This window comes from Xenopus laevis, chromosome 3S, assembly GCF_017654675.1.
Source record: "Xenopus laevis strain J_2021 chromosome 3S, Xenopus_laevis_v10.1, whole genome shotgun sequence".
NCBI classification, from domain to species: domain Eukaryota; kingdom Metazoa; phylum Chordata; class Amphibia; order Anura; family Pipidae; genus Xenopus; species Xenopus laevis.
Window position 1 is genome coordinate 82,875,984 of NC_054376.1, and position 22,509 is coordinate 82,898,492.

Below are 22,509 nucleotides of genomic sequence, written 5' to 3' on the forward strand. Positions count from 1 at the left end.
CTGACGAATCTAAAATGGGTAATTATGTCTTTCTACTCCAAACTACCTTACTGTAAAGCTACGCTAAAGGCATCGGTTTTTATGACATTTCTGAAAATTGTCTAAAAATATTGCAATTGGCCGCATTTATCTCACCCAATTTCTTACATACAATTGTAAAACACCCTAAATATTGACGCCAAGGGTCTACTGAACAGTTTGACGCCCAATATGTATAGATATACCAAAGCAACTGGCATGTGCGGACCCCCAAATAAAATTAGTGCATTTGAATTTTCTTCTCTGTCTTTTCACCTTCGGTGAAGAATGACCCGTGACTGTGTATTATTTGCCAAAAGACACTCCTAACAGCACATAGACCCCCAAAACCATATATGTTTGGAAAGTGCACATTCTGACGAATCTAAAATGGGTAATTATGTCTTTCTACTCCAAACTACCTTACTGTAAAGCTACGCTAAAGGCAGCGGTTTTTATGACATTTCTGAAAATTGTCTAAAAATATTGCAATTGGCCGCATTTATCTCACCCAATTTCTTACATACCATTGTAAAACACCCTAAATATTGACGCCAAGGGTCTACTGAACAGTTTCATGCCAAGTATGCATAGATATACCAAAGCAACTGGCATGTACGGACCCCCAAATAAAATTAGTGCATTTGAATTTTCTTATCTGTCTTTTCACCTTCTGTGAAGAATGACACATGACTGTGTATTATTTGCCAAAAGACCCTCCTAAAAGCACATAGACCCCCAAAACCATATATGTTTGGAAAGTACACATTCTGACGAATCTAAAATGGGTAATTATGTCTCTCTACTCCAAACTGCCTTACTGTAAAGCTACACTAAAGGCAGCGGTTTTTATGACATTTCTGAAAATTGTCTAAAAATATTGCAATTGGCCGCATTTATCTCACCCAATTTCTTACATACAATTGTAAAACACCCTAAATATTGATGCCAAGGGTCTACTGAACATTTTCATGCCCAATATGCATAGATATACCAAAGCAGCTGGCATGTGCGGACCCCCAAAAAAATTGTGTATTTGAATTTTCTCCGCTGTCTTTTCAACTTCTGTGAAGAATGACCCATGACTGCGTATTATTTGCCAAAAGACCCTCCTAACAGCACATAGACCCCCAAAACCATATATGTTTGGAAAGTACACATTCTGACGAATCTAAAATGGGTAATTACGTCTTTCTACTCCAAACTGCCTTACTGTAAAGCTACGCTAAAGGCAGCGTTTTTTATGACATTTTTGAAAATTGTCTAAAAATATTGCAATTGGCCGCATTTATCTCACCCAATTTCTTATATAGAATTGTAAAACACCCTAAATATTGACGCCACAGGTCTACTGAACAGTTTGATGCCCAATATGCATAGGTATACCAAAGCAGCTGGCATGTGCGGACCCCCAAATAAAATTAGTGCATTTGAATTTTCTTCTCTGTCTTTTCACCTTCTGTGAAGAATGGCCTGTGACAGCGTATTGAGCCACAATACCCTCCTAACAGCATAGACCCCCAAAACTATATATTTTTAGAAAGTACACATTCTGACGAATACAAAATAGGTAATTATGTCTTTCTACTCCAAACTATCCTACTGCAAAGTTACGCTAAGGCAGCGGTTTTTATGACATTTCTGAAAATTGTCTTTTCGCCTACTGTGAACATAAAGCAGTGACTGTATATTGTGCCACAAGACCCCCTAACAGCACAAGACCCCCCAAAAACATATATTTTTGTAAAGTACACATTCTGACATATACAAAATTGCAACAACAAAAAAAAAGCCTGAAAAGAAAAAGAATAAAGCTAACTTAGTAAAATGTGTATTGTGTATTTGTACATGCATGTAATTAGTATGTAAATGTATGTATAACTGTAAAATAAATGCTACTTACAGTTCTGATGTCCAGCAGGGTCCTGGGCAGCTAAGGGGGGGCCTAAAGCAGAGTGCACGCAGCAGGAAGCAGCAGGCTGGCTGGAACAGGCAGATGAGACGCAGCACAAGGAGCAGACACGTGTCTGCATAACTGTAGACGGGTCCTGCGACGATCGCAGCAGGACCCATGTGACCTCCCCCTCCTCTCATTGCCTAGGGGGGTGGGGAGTGTAACAGATCCCTCTGCTGAAGCGGCAATCGCCGCAGATGCAGAGAGGAGCAGAGGAGAGGAGAGGCAGTACAAGTGCAGACACGTGTCTCCATAACTGTAGACGGGTCCTGCGACGATCGTGTCGCAGGACCCACGTGACCTCCCCCTCCTCTCCCTCTGCTCATTGCCTAGGGGGTGGGGAGACCAACGGAAGCCTCTGCTGAAGCGGCAATCGCCGCAGATGCAGAGGGGAGCCCTTTACAGCCAAGAACGTAGGTACTACGTGCTTGGCAGTTAGGGCTTTTCCCTGCAAGAACGTAGTACCTACGTTCTTGGCAGGTAAAAGGTTAATATAAGATGCAGTTGCCATGTTTTTTACCCACATGTTTACCAAAACCACAAATTTTGCCACATAGCTGTACCAGGAGAAAATGTTTGCTCATCCATACCTTTATGTATACAAGGAATGCACCCTTATTTCCATAATAATAATTTCAAAGACTACACCATAATATACATCGTGAACTTGAGTAAATATAACTGCAGCTATCATTAGCATGGTAAATGTTTAGATAACATAAAACCAAGTAAATGTTGTGTCCGATAACTTTTCCTGCAGTGAGTTGTGCATGAAACCCCATTTATTAAAAGTATTTGCTTAAAAAATGCTCTTTGCATTTCTGTATAGTTGTGTTCAGCACTGCTTAGTTGTTCATACTTTCTCTTTCAAACTGAGTCTTGCTGTGCCTATGGATGCAGGGGAATCCTGGAGCTACTGCCTCCTCCTGACCAGGCAGTTGTTCCAGGTTTTCCTTTGTGCCAAGCATCAATAGGCAGAGCACACTTGTGCCTAAAGAATGGGGTGCAGACTCCAAACATTGGAAATGATGCCAGGCAGAGCACATTGTGTCAGGTGCAATTCTCCCTTGCGCTTGAATTCTGGATTGTGCTCAAAATTGCACTTTGCTCGCTGCACTTTGGGATGCAAATGACCCCTAATATATTTTGTGATGCTGTGAATCAACTTTCAGAAACAATTTCCATTGACAAAAATTATGATAAATGCACTATTGATTTTACACTAACTTTTTACACCATTTACGCCATTTAATAATTTTACACAGTATTAAAAATGTGCCCCATAGCGTACTGTATGCTGAGCGCCGAATGTTGTTTTATGTACATTTCATTTCAACGTGAAGTCAACAGAGCTAATGGAAATCAATATTGTGAAAGGATGGGAAAAGAACTCATCCCTTTTACGTGATCAATAATAATGCAAATAGTAAACTCATTATGTTGTAATCATATTTATGCTTAAGCAAAACATTACACAGTATTATATATAACGTAATTTTACTTTCATCTCTCTTTAATGCTGTGTGCCTCAAGAATGTGATCTATATACTGTACAGTAAATAGTGCTTCATCGTGCCATTGCATGCATTAAGCTAGTTAGCTCTGCCCAGGTTGTGCTTGTATCAGAGGCAGGACTTTCTTCTATATAATGGGTTGTGTGTGGGTGGCATTATCACAAAGAGAAAGCACTAATAAGTGCAGTGGGGCTTGTAGTATATCCGAGTATAGCAACACCCAGAGTAGTAGAAAGGTCTGATTTTCCAGTGGCCATACTTAAAGGCACACCTGACAAGTGTAAGATCTGCCAACCAAAAATATCACATAAGAATTTGGTGAGCCTAATTAGAAGACCATGTTACAAACCAATGCCTATAATGTTTAGCTAGTGCTGAGAAATAGGGCAATTAATTCAAAATTATAGTAAGAAAAAAAGGTAAAGAGGATGAAAAAATGGAAATGCAACTGGATCCATGGTAATGGTGTCATTTTGTGAAAAATATAGTAACATCAACCCTACAACATTAGACACAGCCATTAGCAAGACACATGTATTTATTGGCATTGTTTAATACTAAGCTTGCTGAACTATTGACTATAAATAAAGTATGAGGCCAGAGTTTAATTGACATAGGTCAGTGGAATCAATGGTCATTCTAAAGTGTTAACCGGAATTATGTTTTCCCTTTTGCAGGAAAATAATATGAGATATTAGTAAAGGATTATTTTAAACAGAACAGCAAACATAAAATACTTTTCATGAAAAGCCCAAAGACTTTGTGGTCATTATAAGTCCCTGTGGCCATGCAGTATATGTATGGCCACCAGGTAGCTAGCAAATTGAACAAAATTCAGGTATTAGTATGTTTCTTACTTCAAGGTCTTAATTATTGCTGTCCATTTTCATATTTAGTTGGCCATTGCAATGGGTGTAAGAAGAACACCAGTCCATACCTAGCTGTATTGTAATGGCTGCATTAGACACCAGCACGCTTGCTGATTAGATCCTTAGAGCTTCTTCTAATGATTAGACAGCAAAATGGTAGAACCTTATTTAGTTACTATCTTCAACATAATGCCTTGCTCTTTTTTTAGCCTTCAGATGCCACTATACTTTTATGATTTTGGTTTTATTTCCCATTTGAACGTTTGTAATAAGATAAAATGAATGAAGAAGTAGATGTGTTTATGGTTTTTCCTTTAGCTTTTTCCCTTTGCGGTCTTGCCTAAGATTTCAGTGTCTCGGTCCTGCTGGCCTACAACCATCCTTATCTCTATTAGCCCTCATCTTTTTAACCCTGTTAATGGTAAAAGGGATAACGGCAGCAGGAATAATATCCTCAAATTTCCTAATAACCCTTACAGATGAATTAGGTCTAGGTATAGTCACAGGTTTTCCCCAGTGCTGAATGTAATTCATCAGGAGAATTAATGGTAGTGCAGAAATAAATTCACTTAATTGTATGTATATTTATATATATATAATACAGGGAGTACTGTTGCATACAATAGTTGTATGTCTCTCTGTCTACTATAGGGGTTGTCAGTAAATCTGGGCAAATCTGATTATTTTTACCCATTGCAGTTTATGGGTGTCTTTTGGCGGCAACACCTGGTGAAAAATCACTAGCACTATTCCTTGTCCTGCCATGTTTAAATTTACCAAATACTGTACCTAATATAAAGCCATGTTTCCTTGTTTACTTGTCATTTTCCCTGCTACTTATTGTAAGAAGATTATAACACAGGAGGTTGGTTATGGGAGTTGGTAAGTAAAGTTGTGCCCATCCAGTGTAAGACTAAAAGGGCACCTGTTGGCCAAAATTAATTTCTCCAACCAAAGTTGCGGGCTGACGTCTGACGTAATGAGCAAATCACGGCATTCACTCATTGTGCTCATGGTTGTACCACAACTACTGTTACTACTGGAGTGCAGGCTCTATTAGCCCGCACCTTTTGGTTGGGGAATTTCTTTTTCCTATCAGGTGCCCTTTAAGATGTCCATATGTCTAAAGATATGAGAGCTCCTGTGCGACATGGAAAACAGATTGTATAGTTCAGCAAATGGATGCAGTCCTCCATGTTTACATTAAGAAGGTAGCATGATCAATACCAGTGTTGAAACTAACTAGTTTTAGCAGTTTGGATACATTATTTTGCCAGATTTTATTTATGGTCATTCTACAAATAGGTCAGGGTTTATCTCTTTGCTTAGAGTTTAAATGTATCTGCTTTCTGATTTAAAATGTTATGATGCCCATTAAAAAGATGACTATTTGCAAAATGTTACTGCGGCAGTCTCAGAACTGGATACCCTGGGAAAAGTAATGTGTTTCCATATAATTGAATCCTAATGATTAACAGTTCCTGTTATGTTGTGGGCTGTGATGTTGTCAGTTGTAGTGTCCATAGCCCATCACTGGCTAAGTATAATTAATAGTCTACTTCATTCATTCTACAGATCAAAATATAGTAAAAATATGTATTGTGTGAAACGTTCGTCAGTTTGTAGCAAATAAAATGTACAACATTGTGGTGGTGAACTGGACCAAACATTTTTCTGTTTCTAAAAGTGCTGGTCCTTTTATACACTGTGTGCTGAATTAGAGAAAGCAACTTATATATGCTATTTGCAGTGTTGTACTGGAAACTGACTTGCGTGTGCATAACATTCATATGTCTGAATTGTGAAGCATGCAAGGGGAGTGTCAGCACACATCTGTCAGTTGCAGCCTGAGCATATCTTGTTAGTTTCTTTTCTTACAAGTGCTACAAGAATATAAATGGCTCACATACTCAGACAACCAGGTCACTGTGCACAGTCTTTTTGCTTAGGGGGAAATTCTTCAACAAACGAAAGAGTCTACCCACTGTATATGGCATTTATTTATTTTTTTATTACTCCAAAAAAAGCTCTGCAAAACGCTGGCTAAAATCTTTAAAAATATAATACAGAAACTTCATCTTGCTATACAATGAACTGTTTGTTAGCAGAGAGGCTGGGAAAGCACTGCTGGCTATTGTATTGCCATGAAACCTGTGATGATCAGGCTGAAAAGCTTGGGAGGTCCACACGAATCTTGATTGGCTGCTGAAACTCTTCTTTTTGTGTATGTTCTCGCACACATTCGGGCAACAGCAGGGATCAGCAGCAGTCTTGTCAGCAGGATTACAAGAGACCCGTTTCATCAGGTTTCCAGCTTTTTACACAGACTGGAAAACAGTGTCCACCACTTACATGGTAATTACCTGTTGTCTTATTTATTTCCTCAATTACCTACTTGATTATTATTATTATTTATTTCCTTTACCCCAGTTATGTTTACAATGCATTAGTGTAGCTGATTTGTGTGAAAGCATCTTCTCTTTTTTTGTAGATTCAGTTGTAGTTAAATTGCCCTGTCTGCATTTTTTGTGTGCTGAGGACAAGTGCTAGTAGTGTCTGCAGCAGATCTGTGGCCAGACATTTTTCCTGAAACTTCTCCCTCAACAGCCTTGTTTTGTTTTATGTGCCAGATACATTTGTTAAATGAATGATAGGTATCATAATGATAGATTGCCTTCTAAAATCTATTTCAATGTTTCTGAGTACTAACTGAGGTTATGGTTAGACAAAACGGTGTGCTTAGAGAAATGGAAAGTTCATTGGGTGCATTTTTGTGCTCCAGTTTGCTTACTTTCCCCTCGTGTTTACACATACTCGCTTCTCTATAGACATTTACTTTCACGCTTAATTCCTCCCTCTCTGCAATTCTCTGCTCATTTACAAAGTGCTTGAAAATGCTCCTTTATGGCATGAACAATAGGACCTTGGCTATGAAAGCTCTAGTAGCAAAATGTAAAGAGGACTGCCCTGTCTAGAATAATCCATCATACCAATGTCCACGCCAGGGAGAGGAGACCCCTATTCACATTAACCCTATGCCTTTGTATGTCTTTTTAGTCTGCTACAGCATAAAACTGTAATGGTCTTATATGTGTTATATAAACCTCTGTATGTGCTTACCAATACATTTTAATAGAAATATGAGTATTTTTCCCCTGTTTCCTCTTGTGCCAAGATATATAATCACTGCCATGAAAGCTGTGAAAAGTTAACATCATCATTTGTTGGCTTGTTCCCTGCAGGAATGTTTTTACTTGCATTACTCCTAATATACTATTTGTCATACTTAGCAACCGAATGTTGTATTCTTGTATATAAATACTGTAATTTGTAGAGACATGTTTTATAAAGTATTATAGAGTCTTTGATTTGAATTTTTTCTTAATACTTTCACCCATGCTAGTTATGAAGAAGGCTGGCAAGCCTCTTATTTCTAATTATGGAAATTCATTGCAATTATATCTGTTTCTAAAAGATTTCTGTTTATGCTTGAAATGCACACTTTTAAAAATGCAAAAAGTAGCAAACATCTGCAGCCTTAGGTAAAATAGGTTCTTCCACCTTTTAGGGCAATAGCACACAGGGCAATCTGGGCATTTTGCCCATACTTTTTTTTTAATAGCTCAAACATGCAGAGACAGAATGCTTCAAATTGGTGACAATCATCAGACAAGTGCTCAAAGTAGCTCTTTTAGGTGACTGTCATAGACAACAAAGGAGGGTAATGTCAGCTCTGCCTGTCTGGACTACTAAAATAAGTGACTGACAAACACTCGAAATTGCCCCATGTGTCATTGCCATGTCAGTACAATTTGCTGTGTTGCATTCTAGTAAGCTCATGAGCTCATACTGATGGGAAAACTATCCAATAGTTGTACAAAACTAATTTTCGTATGTTATTTGGTGCGTGTATGGTGGGAGACGAGCCGACCGACGACTTGTCACCGTAAGCCTGCTTATTATTGAAACAGTTTAGTGTAGAGGTACAGTATAAGGTCTCATTTAAAGTGCATACCTGCAAATTAAAAATAAAGTTCTGGAACATGGAAGTTCATCTCAAAGATGTTAAAAACAAAGATATAGCTACAGTATAATCAAGACCAAGTTTTTTCAAGACATAAATACTGGGCATATTAATGTGCTTATCCCTTTATTGAAAGGTGTGTGGGGGGTTTAAGGATGCTGAGCATTTTTGTATATGAATAAATACGGTTCAGTGTGTGCATAGGAGTAGAGACTATAGTACTATGCCTGGCAGTCATCTCAATCACATATTTACATGCTTATATAAGAAATAAGCATGAGACATTTTGCCATGGGACCATTGTCTTTGATTTCCTCTAGATTTACAATATCTGTTGTATCCTCACTTTGATTTTTGTATCATCTCAGAAAGGCATAGGTTTGATATCTGTCACTTCATGTTCTTGCACCTCATGCACTAAATTAGAATGTAAGCTCTTTAGGACAGGGACTTATCTGTGCTAAGCTGTTTGTATAACTTGTAATCTTTTCTAAAAAAAAAAGAAAACTATACAGACACAGCAATATGCAAATACATTTACACTGAACTAATCTTGCTATTTGTGAAAGTTTTAATTTATGCAATGTTAATGATATCTCATTAATGCTACAGAAGCCTTTGATATTATACCCTATAGAAATGTTTTTTATCAAATTAATGGAGATAGGGAAACTCTCAGTTTATAGAAAGATATCAAGTTCAAGAATAGCCTGCTGGAAGTACTTATTAATAAAATATAACCTGCATGGGAACTATTCCGAGAATCACTGCTGTTTGTGGCCTTTTTTAACGTTGGTATTGATCTAGTAATTCGATTTAAAGTTGTGTCTTACTTTGTATTGGTGGTATAATATCATGTAATATTACATTGCAGGTACAAAGCAAGTGCAAAGTGCTGATATCTCCAGCAATCAACCATGTTTATTTGTACTCACAATGCAGTAATTCACAGGGTTCACAATATAAGCAGGTCAAGTAATGCATGCTGCAACTTGCATTGTCCAAGGTAGTAAATCATGAGCAAGCTGCATTTGCATTTTGCTGCCATCAGTGTATATATATCCCACAGAAAACTGTCCAGATGAAATTGTAGAGATTACAAACTACACCCATTGTTCAAATGAAGTTGTAAAGAGTACACCCTAAAACTGTTATGTAGAACATGATTGGGAATACTCTAGGCCAGGGGCCCTTACCTTTTTTACCCAAGAGCCACATTCAAATGTCAAAATCGTGTCGAAGAGCAACAAAGACATTAAAATTGTTCCAGGGGGTGCCAAATAATGGCTGTGGTAGGCTATTTGGTAGCACCTTAGCAGGCTACAAAAGGCTCTGTTTGGCAGTACATCTATTTTTTATGCAACCAAAACTTACCTCCAACTGACTCATCCACATGTTTGCACACTCAGAACAAAAACAATTTGGCAAAAAAAGGTGGTTTGAAAGTCAATTTTTACTATTTGTTCAGAAAAACATTTAATACAGACAATGCCTTACAATATGGCATAATTTTCACAATGTTTAAAAGTAAGTATCAACCACCCATTAGTTATATACAGCAAGAAAGAAAACAGCAAGGGAGCGGATACACCTACCAGAAAAATGAGAATGGCCCCAACGTTTCGGCACCAAGGCCTTTGTCAAGGGGAAAGGCCTTGGTGCCGAAACGTTGGGGCCATTCTCATTTTTCTGGTAGGTGTATCCGCTCCCTTGCTGTTTTCTTTCTTGCTGTATATAACTAATGGGTGGTTGATACTTACTTTTAAACATTGTGAAAATTATGCCATATTGTAAGGCATTGTCTGTATTAAATGTTTTTCTGAACAAATAGTAAAAATTTACTTTCAAACCACCTTTTTTTGCCAAATTGTTTTTGTTCTGAGTGTGCAAACATGTGGATGAGTCAGTGATGTTGGTTACCTTAGGTAGGGGTAACAATTGTTTCTGCACCTCTAACTAATCTTTGAACTTTTCTGGTGTGCCCTCCATTCATTATTAATTCTGAAAACTTACCTCCAAGCCTGGAATTCAAAAATAAGCACCTGCTTTGTGGACATTGGGAGCAAGAAGTGGTAAGCAACATGTTGCTTACGAGCCACTGGTTGGGGAACACTGCCCTAGGCACTTAGACTTACACTAGGTACTTGAGCAGTCCATTAAGGACAAAAAAAAGTAGTTACATTTTTATTGTTCTTAATTGCCAAATGGCAGCTAGCATTCTGCATGTGTCTGTTCATTCACCCCCAGCTGCCAATATGGAAATGTCAACTGTGAGTGCAAACTGGCTGTTGGTCGGCAGGTGGCCCCCAGAAACAAAAACAAACATGTAGAGAAGATGGAGTTGAGAGAAGAAGCTGGAACCTTAGTAAAAGGCCTAGGATTGATTGGATGGCTAGGTGTTGATTTTGCTCTATCTGTAGCCATGTGCCTTGATAAACTTTTAGTAGCCAATAACAGAGTTATTAAATCAAGCATGTGCTTTAATTTATCTGACTATCTGATTCTGTCATTTCGCTTACAAATATATAAATCTAAACTGACGTATGTTTAAGTGTTTTAAATGTTCTTTTTTCCTTCTAGTTTTAACCATGACCCTTGTCATTCAGAAATATTCTTCTGTATGTAAAATTCGGTGTATTTATTGTATATGAAATGCTCCGAACATGGGGTTTTCTGTATAGGTTTTTTTTTCCCATAATTTGGATCTTCAGGTCTGCTAAAAAACCACATACACTTTAATTAAAACCAATAGGATTGTTTTGCCTCCAATAAGGATTCATTATATCTTAGTTGGGATCAAGTACAAGGTACTGTCTTCATATTAAATGGGAAAAAGTAAATCATTTTTAAAAATTAGAATTATTTGATTTAAATGGAGAATGTTTTCCTGTAATTCAGAGCTTTCTGAGCTCCGAATTGAACTTCTTTAGTGATATGTTTTTAGATTTTATTAGCTTATACACAATTCTACAGCCTCCTTTAAATGAGTTTTCACAGCTCTGCTTTAGAACGTGCTGAAAATATGAGTGATGTACTACTCTTGCCCAGTATTCCCATGATAATTCAGGAAAAAATAAATAAGAGATTCTGAACATTGCTGGTAGTTGTACTGTACTTGCTGTACCTCTCCTGACCTGAGTAGAATAACATCAGTTGTGAGTACTCTCGTCTTTCTTCTAATGCTTTATGCTAAATCAATACATGAGTTTTAAAAGTAATCCTGCAGAATTCCTTTAAAAATCCTGTCTTAACCATGCTGAGCCTTTGAAGATCTCTCTGCCAAACAGAATCTCCTTAAAATTCCCATAGATGAGAGTCACATCACCTCCTAATGTGTTCTCTTCTCATACTTCACTACATCAAATTCTCTCTCCAAGCTTTGATATGGTCTTTAAAAGACAAATTTCTATAAGATACACCAGTTGCAACTTTTTTTATACACATTTCCACATATGGAGGTGGTAGGAACCTATTATTTTGAGGATATATCTTAGTAATGCAAATACATGTTGTCGACATGTAAAACATAGCAGCAAACAGACCTAAATATATTGTAGTAGCAATCCTACTAGATACTTAAAGGGGATTCTCTTCAGCATTCTCCTTTCAATTTCTGTTTTCCCTGGAGACTAACTTGGCCTCTGGACATTACTTCAAGCTTCTTATTTTAAATCCTTAATGGAGTAAGCTCTGTGACTCTCTTGCTTATAAAAGCAAATTGCCTTGAATGTTGGGATAAAGCTTTTTTTTATAGTCATGCATTTTCCTTTAGTATTTTGACAATGCAAGTTTGGAGCAGAGCACTAATTGTTTCTTTACAGGTTTTATTTTTTTTATCTAGAAAATGTACAGTTGCAATGCAGTAAATGAAATATGTAGAACACTTATAGATCACAAATGATGTTCCCTTGCGGTGGGGACACAAAGTTAGTACCAAATTATTTGTGTATGAATTATGTGTACATTTTGCTATGGTTTGCATGAGCTACTTTCATAAATTGTCTGTGTATTTGTAAAGCGTCCTCAGGGTTGGACTGGACTGGGGGGACACTGGGAAAAACCCAGTGGGCCCCAGCCCTGACCCAATCCCTTCCGGCACTCAACCAGGTCACTGATCTCCCTCCCCAAGCAAGCATAGATTAAACTTACCTTCAGCAGGTAGGGTTTGTGGCAGGCAGCCCCTGTAGGGGGGTGTGGGGGATGGTAGGGCCCCTTGGCAGGTGCAGGGACCCCTGGGGCGGCAGCCTCGGTGGGCCCTGCACCCACCAGTCTGACCCAGAGCTTCCTTATTGTCCTTATACAGAGCTGTCAACCCCTCCCTATTTTTTCAGTTGTTACCAGATATTGCTCACTGTCCCCTTGTCTCCAGTCTCTTTTACGCATTCCCAGATTTCTAACAATTTTCCACGTTTTGCAGGCAAAAATCTCATGTGGGCATGCACAGAACATCTGAGTGACGTTAGCGGAGTAACATTTGCATGCACAGCACTGATTCTGTGACTTCAGATGAGGACATGCGCGTGTAACATCACTTCCACTGACATCATGTCCGCTGACATCACCATCCCAGTATCATTTTTACAAATCCCCTGGCACTAGCCTTTAAAACTTTGACAGATCTGCCTTATACAGGTGTGGGACCTGTTATCCAGAATGCTCTGTACCTGTGTTTTTCCAGATAAGGGGGTCTTTCGATGATTTGGATCTCCATGCTTTATGTCTAAAAAAAATAAACCCTAAAATAGGATTGTTTTGCTTCCAATAAGGATTAATTATATCTTATTTGGGATCAAGTAGAAAGTATTGTTTTATTATTACAGAGAAAAAGGAAATATTTTTTTAAAGTTTGAATTCTTTGCTTAAAAGGAGGTCTATGGGAGATGGACTTCCTGTAATTCTGAGCTTTTCTCTATAACAGGTTTCTAGATCCGATAACTGTTTAGGCTTTACAATCTCAGAACTAATCCATTACTAATCTAATCTGTGTATTAATAAATCTATATACAGTGGTGTACCTATTTGAAGTTCTCCTTTGGCCCATTCCATCCCAACTCACTGGTAGATGCCTGTGCTCCCACCTGCTTGTTTACTTGTAGCTGCTAATGGGCAAAATAAGCTTGTCTGCTTTATGGTAGTTATGCTACTGGCTCTATATTTTCTTTAATGCCAGATGCCTAAAATGAAATCATCATTGTACATAACTGCATTAAAGTCAAAGAGACAAATTTAGACAACAAAGAATTTCTGGCAAAAAAAAGGGGTGTAATACATTAATATGTTATTTAGAAAGTGATCTACACTGGTTTCATTTAGTATGCTTGTAATGTCGTTTGGCTATGGCACTAGAAATTCTGTGCCAACTATATAGGATTCTTGAAAATGTGCCTTAAAATTCTATTGGCTGTAGAATTCCCTGCCAAAGCTTTAATAGTCAAAACTGCATGTTGGTCTTTAGCCTGCAGTAATTATATCTAGGGATGTATCTTTCAAGACATCTATTGGTACTCTGTTTTGAAATTAACTGTAGTAGTGTACTGTTTTCTAACAGACTCTGTTATTTTATTGCTTTGTTTAGGGTTCCAAAAGACACAAAACATAAAGGATCCCAAGCAGAGATTCTGGATGCTGGCAGGTATGTCTGTTTTTCTTCCTGTGTGTGATGGTTGAACAAATCTTTCAGGCACAAGATACACTTATCATGTTAGATTAGCAGTGTGGTACATCATATTAGAAACATAAGGGGATGTATTTTCAAGCATAAAAAATGTAAACAGTAAAGGGCAGGATTGTCACATTAAATACATGTCAAACCAATGAAATGGACTCAATATGGAGAAAGCCATTCAAAACCAAAGAACAGTGGGTCAGAGCCCCACAGCTTTTCTTCACTGCTCATGTGATGCTTTGTGGTGTCAGCTTTGAAAAAAGGCAGTGTGGTACAGACAGAGCTTGTGGCTTTATGGGTCACATAAAAATATATTAACTATCATGCTATGCAAATCATAATGTGTCTTTGTAAGCATTTATGACACCTGGAATGTTATATTATATTGTATTCAATGGTTTGTGGTTTCAATGAAGTAAGAATCATTAAACTAAGGAAGTATGACTTGATAGACTGAACTGTCTGCCTCATAGTTGAGATTACAAAGTCTGCCTGCAAGCTGCAGTGGCTTTGTTCTTTGCTCCAGAGAAAAGAGACACAGGCCTGCTATCTGTCCATAGCAATCTCAGAGCCACTGGAAGGCTTGAGCAGGGAGGGGAACATTCAAAACACAGTGCTTTTCACTGTAAACCACCCTTTAACACAGAAGATGTCTATTATTACTCATTTGCGTGGGATGAAGATCTTTCTTAATGTCAGTTATTTGGATTTTCTGTATGTTATACTATTCAACATTTAAAATATACACTTCTACAGATACACTTCTAAGATACAAATATTGTGCCTTAATTTTGCCTTTCTTACTCCAGCAATAGCTGTCTTGAAGGATACTATTTTTTTCTTCTGATGTGTATGACTAAAATAAAAGCGTTTTGATTTTGTTTGGATTGTGTACATGCTTGAACAGTAATATTCTTTGATGCTTCATTTCTACAGTGACTCCAATCCATTCCTTTGTAGGCAATGTGAGACTGATTGTAATTGTTTTCATAGGGATGCACCAAATCCACTATTTTGAGATTTGGCCTAATCTTGAATCTTGAATTAGGGCCAGGAAGGGTTAGAAAATTCTTAAAGGGATACTGTCATGGAAAAACCTGTTTTTCCCAAAACACATCAGTTAATAGTGTTAATAGGCAGGCTGTTATTTCTCCTACTTAATGTAATTGAATCAGTCTCAGTGGGACTTGGCTTTTACTATTAAGTGCTGTTCTTAGATCTTCCAGGGAGCTGTTATCTTGTGTGTATCTTGTGGGATAGAGGGGGTGATATCACTCCAACTTGCAGTACAGCAGTAAAGAGTGATTGAAGTTTATCAGAGCACAAGTCACATGACTGGAGGCAGCTGGGAAGCTGACAATATGTCTAGCCCCATGTCAGATTTCAAAATTGAATATAACAAAATCTGTTTGCTCTTTTGAAAAATGGATTTCAGTGCAGAATTCTGCTGGAGCAGCACTATTAACTGATGTGTCTGAAAAAAAACATCATGACAGTATCCCTTTAACTTCCTCGTTTGTGTGATAAAATGCCATGTGATCTCTAGGATTCAGATTCGGTTCATCCAGGTACTTGTATTTACCCACATCCTGCTGAAAAAGGCCTGACATTTGTATGTTGACAAGTATCTACCTAAAATACTGGCACCTATGTTTTGCAGTTTCTCATCAACATTACTGTGAGTTATAGTCTTAGTTGTTCCCTGTCAGTCGCCCATGGATGCTTTTGAAAATAATTGCATCTTTAAAATAAACAGTAACATAGCAGATGAAGTTCCAAACTACATGTATCCATCAAGTTCAACCTTTTTGTCTTAGTGATATCTGAATAGCTGCTAGATAAAATAGGGCTACTGCATCTAATGCTAATTAATGATAATATAACTTCATTTGTAACTAAATATTTTCTAAATCAATAGTTTACTGAACATTTATCTTGTCATCAGACATGCTTTGAAGGTGCTTTTTGCCAAAGGATTAAACCACCCATTGTGAATAGTCATTCCATCTAGATCTGTCATTAAAAGGCCCCACCCACTTGTTGAAATCATTCTATTTGAATGGTTCACATGAAAATAAAAATATGTGCAGAACCTTAAATAACCTTTTTGATTATGCAAAATACAGATAGGTGCACAACAAAGGGAATATCAAAATAAATATTAGTTACATGTTGAAATGGATGCAGCAGGAGACCCCCCACCCAATGTACCTGCATGTACATGCTTCCCATGCTAAATACATTTTGTACAGCATTAAATAATGAACATAATTACTTTAAATTACTTTCTCAAGTCTTGTCTTGTAGTTCCTCCTTTTCATCTAAACATTTACACATTGTAGTGTGTTTATCTAATACACTACATCAAATGATTGCCTCCTTTGTTTATTATAATTGTCATTGTACCCTCCAAAATCATAGCCACCATCTTGGTAGTAAACTGCACTATAGGTTCAAGGGATGGGAGTGGTCCTCATTTTACATAATTATCCTTTTGTACTGAAGAGGCATTGCAATATAGCTGAATATATCTAAAACAGTCTGAGCTCTTATAGAAAGAGGTATGATTTAGCAATATCGTGTAAAGTGTAATGACTGAATAATTTTCAACATGAGCCTTTTTTCCTCTCTCTCTTTCTGAGTAAAAAAAATGTAAATTTGGTCAGAACAGGAAATGCCCAAATTCCTTTCTTATTATTGTACATTACTTAAAAATTGCAGCCTGCTAGACCCACTCTAGCTTGGTTATCCAATACTAAAAAAATTAGTGGTTAATGATAGTGATGGGCAAATTTGTCCTGTTTCGATTCGCCACAAAATCCACGAATTTCCCATGAAATTTGCAAAACGAAAAATTTGAGAAATGCGACTTTTGCTGCCAGCGACAATTTTGTTACCGGCGACATTAAAAAGCAATGGGCGTCCTTTGAATTGTCACCTGTGTCTGAACTGTTGCTGGCGGCGAAACTGACGGCGGCTAGCGAATTTTCCCATCAAATTCGCAAATTTATTCACCGTCGGCAAAATGTGGAAATTTGACGCGAATTCGTGCCTGCCGAATAAATTTGACCATCACTAGTTAATGTACCTGCTGTGTTAAATACAGGTACACAGATATTCAGTTGACAAATAAATGATGTAAGACAGCAGTAACATTTATAAGACAACCGTAGACATGGTAGATAAACTCTTATAAAGAGAATAAATTCCTTGGTATTAAGTCACCATGGGGATAACACAGTACAGATCTCAAAAGATGTATAAATATACTATTTAGACAATTTAAAAAAGGGGAGAAGTTATTTAAAAGAGAATAAGACAGCAATCAGGGGTAATAAATTGCTGTAGACATAATGCTTGACATAATAAATATATGACATGTATTGTTGTTGTTTAGAAGTTTATTGTGTGCTATCAAGCATTATATGTTAAAAGTCACATAAACTGGTATATTTACCCTTGTTGTATATTTCTGGTCTCCGAACCCTTGTTTCCATCCAAAACAACGTAATCAATCAATCCAGGTAGATGGGTAAAGAAACCAATCAGCGCAGGTGTACTGCTGCAAGGTGCTTTTATTGAATACACGACATGTTTTGAGCTTAAACGCTCTTTATCAAGTGTCAAGTGTCACTTGATAAAGAGCGTTTAAGCTCGAAACATGTCGTGTATTCAATAAAAGCACCTTGCAGCAGTACACCTGCGCTGATTGGTTTCTTTACCCATCTACCTGGATTGAAGCATTATATGTTGTGTTTGCGATGTACTTTGGACATTCATTTATCTTGATATTTCAGTTGAAATAATTATATTTTTGTCCAGTTTTTATTTTTATATTTTCTATTTTATTTCATATGTTTGTATGCAAGTTATATTTTAACAATGTATTTGAAAGATAAGATTTTCACTGAACTATCATGCTAGAAAGCAGACTATAGCAGATATATGGATTTGTTCCAAAAATAAAGTAACAACTGATGGCTCACATTTTTCTTAACATAGCTAAACGTTCTTGTTTTGATAACAATAGCTAATTATTTCTGCATGACAGAGCAGGCAGTTGCTGATTATACTGCAAGCCCCTTAATCAGTGTACTTACTGGAATTCTAATGAGTGATGCTACTGGTATAGGCATACCATTGTAATGCAGATGTTTAAAGGCTGCCATTTATAGGGACCCGAGGTGGTGAAATGACCATTTCCCAAATTAAGTTCCCATAGTTGTCTTTTCACAAAGAATGCTGTGATTTGATTCTGTGCCCTGCCCACTCAATGCTTTCATGACAAGTGCAGATAGCTAAGTGGGAATGATTAAGCCGCCTCATTGTTTTGTTGCCTAACTTCAACTGTTTCTCATTGTGCCAGCTATTCCGATTCTTAGATTAGACACTAGGAAAATGAATAAAAAATTTTATATAGTTATAAATATTTTTATTTTAAGAAAACTCTTTATACCAGGTTATATACCATGGTTCAGAAATTTCACAATATGAAAATACATTTGATTCTTCTTTTTCAGAAGTCCCTGAAATGTAGGGTTAGTTTGTGTCTAATATTAAAAGTGTCTTTCATTTTGGTTGTCAGTGATGAGCAACCCCTTGACATTGGTCTTTTGGTGTAGAGACTTCTCAGGAACTTATTAATTTGGGTTGCATTGTCAGGTGCATCTATTATCTCCTCTTGTTTTAAAGGTACATGACTGAAGCTGTCAGTTAAACACCAGTAATATGTACTTAGTTAAGTTGAAAAAAGACACACGTCCATCAAGTTCAACCTTTTAACTCTATTTTAACCTGCCTAACTGCTAGTTGATCCAGAGGAAGGCAAAAAAAAAACAAAAAACATTTGAAGCCTCTTCAATTTGCCTCAGAGGGGGAAAAATCCTCCCTGACTCCAAGATGGCAATCGGACTAGTCCCTGAATCAACTTGTACTATGAGCTATCTTCCATAACCCTTTATTCCCTCACTTGCTGAAAAGCCATCCAGCCCCTTCTTTATTTTGTCTAATGTATCAGCCTGTACGGCTGATTCAGGGAGAGAATTCTACATCTTCACAGCTCTCACTGTAAAAAACACATTCCGAAAATTTAGGCAGAACCTCCTTTCATCTAATTGGAATGGGTGACCCCACATCAGCTGAAAATACCTACTGGTAAATAAAGCATTAGAGAGATTATTATATGATCCTCATATATTTATACATTATTATATCACCCCTTAAGCACTTCTTCTCCACTGTGAACAAACCCAATTTGGCCCCCCAACCCCAATCTTTCATAGCTAAGATTTTCCATACCTTTTACCAGCTGAGTTGCCCTTCTCTGTACCCTCTCTAATACAATAATGTCCTGTTTGAGCACTGGAGTCCATATTCTAGATGGGGCATTACCAGTGCTCTATACAGTGGAAGAATGACCCCCTCCTCCCATGAATCAATGTCCCTTTTAATACAGCTCAAGAACTTATTTGCCCTTGATGCTGCTGACTGGCATTGCTTGCTACATCCAAGTTTATCATCTACAAGAACTCCTAGGCCCTTTTCCATAATGTATTTGCCTAGTGCAGTCCCATTAAGGGTATAAGTGGCTTGGATATTTTTACATTCCAGGTGCATGACTTTACATTTATTAACATTGAATCTCATCTGCCACTTTATTGCCCAGATTGCCAGTTTGTCAAGATCCTGTTGCAAGAATGCCGCATTTTGGATGGAATTAAATGACCTGCATATTTTTCTGTCAACTGCAATTACTGATCCATTAATACCCTCCCCTAAATCATTAATGAACTAGTTAAATAAAAGTGGACCAAATACTAAGCCCTGATGGACCCCACTAAGAACCCTTATCCAAGTAGAGAATGCACCATTAACCCTCTGTACCCGATCCTGTAGCCAGTTTTCTATCCATGTGCAAACGACTTCATTAAGCCCAACAGACCTTAGTTAAGAAAGCAGTCGTTTGTGGGGCACGGTATCAAACGCTTTGGCAAAATCCAAATAGATCACATCTACTGCTCCCCTGCTGTCCAGTATATTACTTACATCATCATAAAAAGCAATCAAATCTGTCTGACATGACCTATCATTCATAGGATGCTAAATGAAAAATTTTAAATGTGATCCCTTAATAAGCCTTCAAATAATTTGCCCACCACAGAGTTCAAATTTACAGCCCAATAATTGTCAAGCTGAGATCTTAATCCCTTTTTAAATATTGGAATGACATCAGCTTTCCTCCAATCCATAGGCACCATACCAGACGAAAGTGGCTGGTCTAAAACTGAACTAAGCTCTCTTAGAACCCAGGGGTGTATGTCATCTGGCTCTGGTACCTTGTTTACATACATCTTTATTAAAGCTTTATGAACAATATCCTGAAACAGCCACTGACTAGATTGAGCTGAGCCAACAGTGCTTCATGACCATTTGTGTCAATGCTTATGTTGTAATGCATGTTCCTTTAGGTAGATGATGCACGTTCCTCTAGGTAGACAAACATTTTCTTTAGCCTTTAATTCAAGCCTTTGAGTCAGTTAACATGTTCACTATAATTATTTGAGTTTTTCAAATCTTTTTGTTATTTGAATTTGGGGGACTAAAATGGCTATGATTTAAAAAGTGTCTCATTTATATCCACCATTCATGTAATCCATGTTCTTGTTATTTCATTTAATTATAAAACATTCATAAAACATTCAATCACACAAAAAAGAGAATTAAATGTGTTATGCTATATCCATCAAATAACCTCCCCAACCAACAAAAAGAGATGGTAATGGGTTTTCCAAATAGTGCAACTCACGCCATGGATCATGTTTCCAAAAAACTATATTGCAGAAATACAGCATAGATTAGTACTGTACATGTCTGCTGATATCCAATGATCTAAGCCTTTATTGGCATCTCTCTATTGGAGATAAACTGTAGAATAAAAGGAAATAATTATGCACCCAGTGGTGGTGTTGTTTTACCATGTCTGTGTTACAAAATTAGACATTATTAGTTATTTTGACTAGAATATGATTATGCATCTGCAATATATTGAATAAAAATTATGGCAATATCATGTGTCATTTTTTTACTATTGCTTTTCCCTGGGGAACAAAAATGACAATGATAGAGCAAGAAATGGTTCCATGACTTAACATTATACATACCTGTGTAATATGCACCCAAAAATACAAAAAATCCTAATCAAATTAATTTTCTCATCAGTGTTCATGAGTTCACTATTCCTATGTGAGGGACCAGGGGGCTGATGAATCAGACAGTTATCAAGCTATGTAGTTTTGTTTATATATTTGTCTCCCTCAAGCTCATATTTCCTGTTTCTTAGTTTTAGTAGAAGAGGTAAATTAATATTAGTTCTACCATGAGCTTATAAACCAGAAAAAGCTGCATCAACACTGGAAGACCTTATTGTCACATAATTTCTTAGTTGCACATGGGGGCCAATTCATTAACTTTGAGTGAAGGAATAGAAGAAAAAATACTTCGAATTTTGAAGTGTTTTTTTGGCTACTTCAAACATCGAATGGGCTACTTCGACCTTCGACTACGACTTCGACTTCGAATCGAAGGATTCAAACTAAAAATCGTTCGACTATTCGACCATTCGATAGTTGAAGTACTGTCTCTTTAAAAAAAAACTTTGACCCCCTAGTTCGCCTCCTAAAAGCTACCGAACCCAATGTTAGCCTATGGGGAAGGTCCCCATAGGCTTGGCTAAATTTTTTTGGTCGAAGGATAATCCTTCGATCGTTGGATTAAAATCCTTCGAATCGTTCGATTCGAAGGATTTAATCGTTCGATCGAACGATTATTCCTTCGATCGTTCGATCGAAGTATTTGCGCAAAATCCTTCGACTTCGATATTCAAAGTCGAAGGATTTTTATTCCCAGCCGAATATCGAGGGTTAATTAACCCTCGATATTCGACCCTTGATGAATTTGCCCCTTAATGTATTTTATATCCACATTCTGTTTTTGTAAAAAGTATAGTGGAATCATAATGTAAATTGGTAGTGTTTTGATTTTGATAAATGCTACAAAGTGTGTTTTGGGACACCATTTATATAAAGTGCTCATATTCTCTTCAGTGTTGAAATATTGCTAAATATTATATTCCTAGACAGTATAATTTTGATGTTATCATGCAGATTGCAAGAAGGCTATTACAATGACTAACAGTGGGTGATTTGATCACACACAATAAATGGTTGTCCAGAGAGAATGAGTAGGTTGGTCATAGCAACAATATCTTTGAAGCCGCAGAACCTTTTATCAGCCTTGTGACCTTGGACAGATTTATCCCATGCTAAGGGCCTCTCACATAACATTTTATATTCTTCTTTGTAAAGCCTCAGTGTGTTGCTCTGTTTTATTACTCTACTTCAATGCTGAATAGTTCATAATTCCACATAGTGGTAAATTATCACTGTATTGGTATGAATGAAGCCCTG

At 37.2% G+C, this 22,509-nt stretch overlaps 1 protein-coding gene across 20 annotated transcripts in view; it reads left to right on the top strand.

Moving 5' to 3' along the window:
* The window catches only part of nrcam.S (neuronal cell adhesion molecule S homeolog), a 132,659-nt gene that overhangs the window by 47,028 nt on the left and 63,122 nt on the right, over positions 1-22,509 (top strand). For 19 of the 20 annotated variants that reach the window (XM_041588556.1, XM_041588563.1, XM_041588560.1 and 16 more), the window contains exon 2: positions 13,955-14,011. The gene's annotated coding sequence lies outside the window, so the exon portion shown is untranslated. Of the gene's footprint in view, positions 1-6,433; positions 6,711-13,954; positions 14,012-22,509 lie in introns of those variants that run through there. The other variant, XM_041588557.1, reaches the window with a different exon arrangement.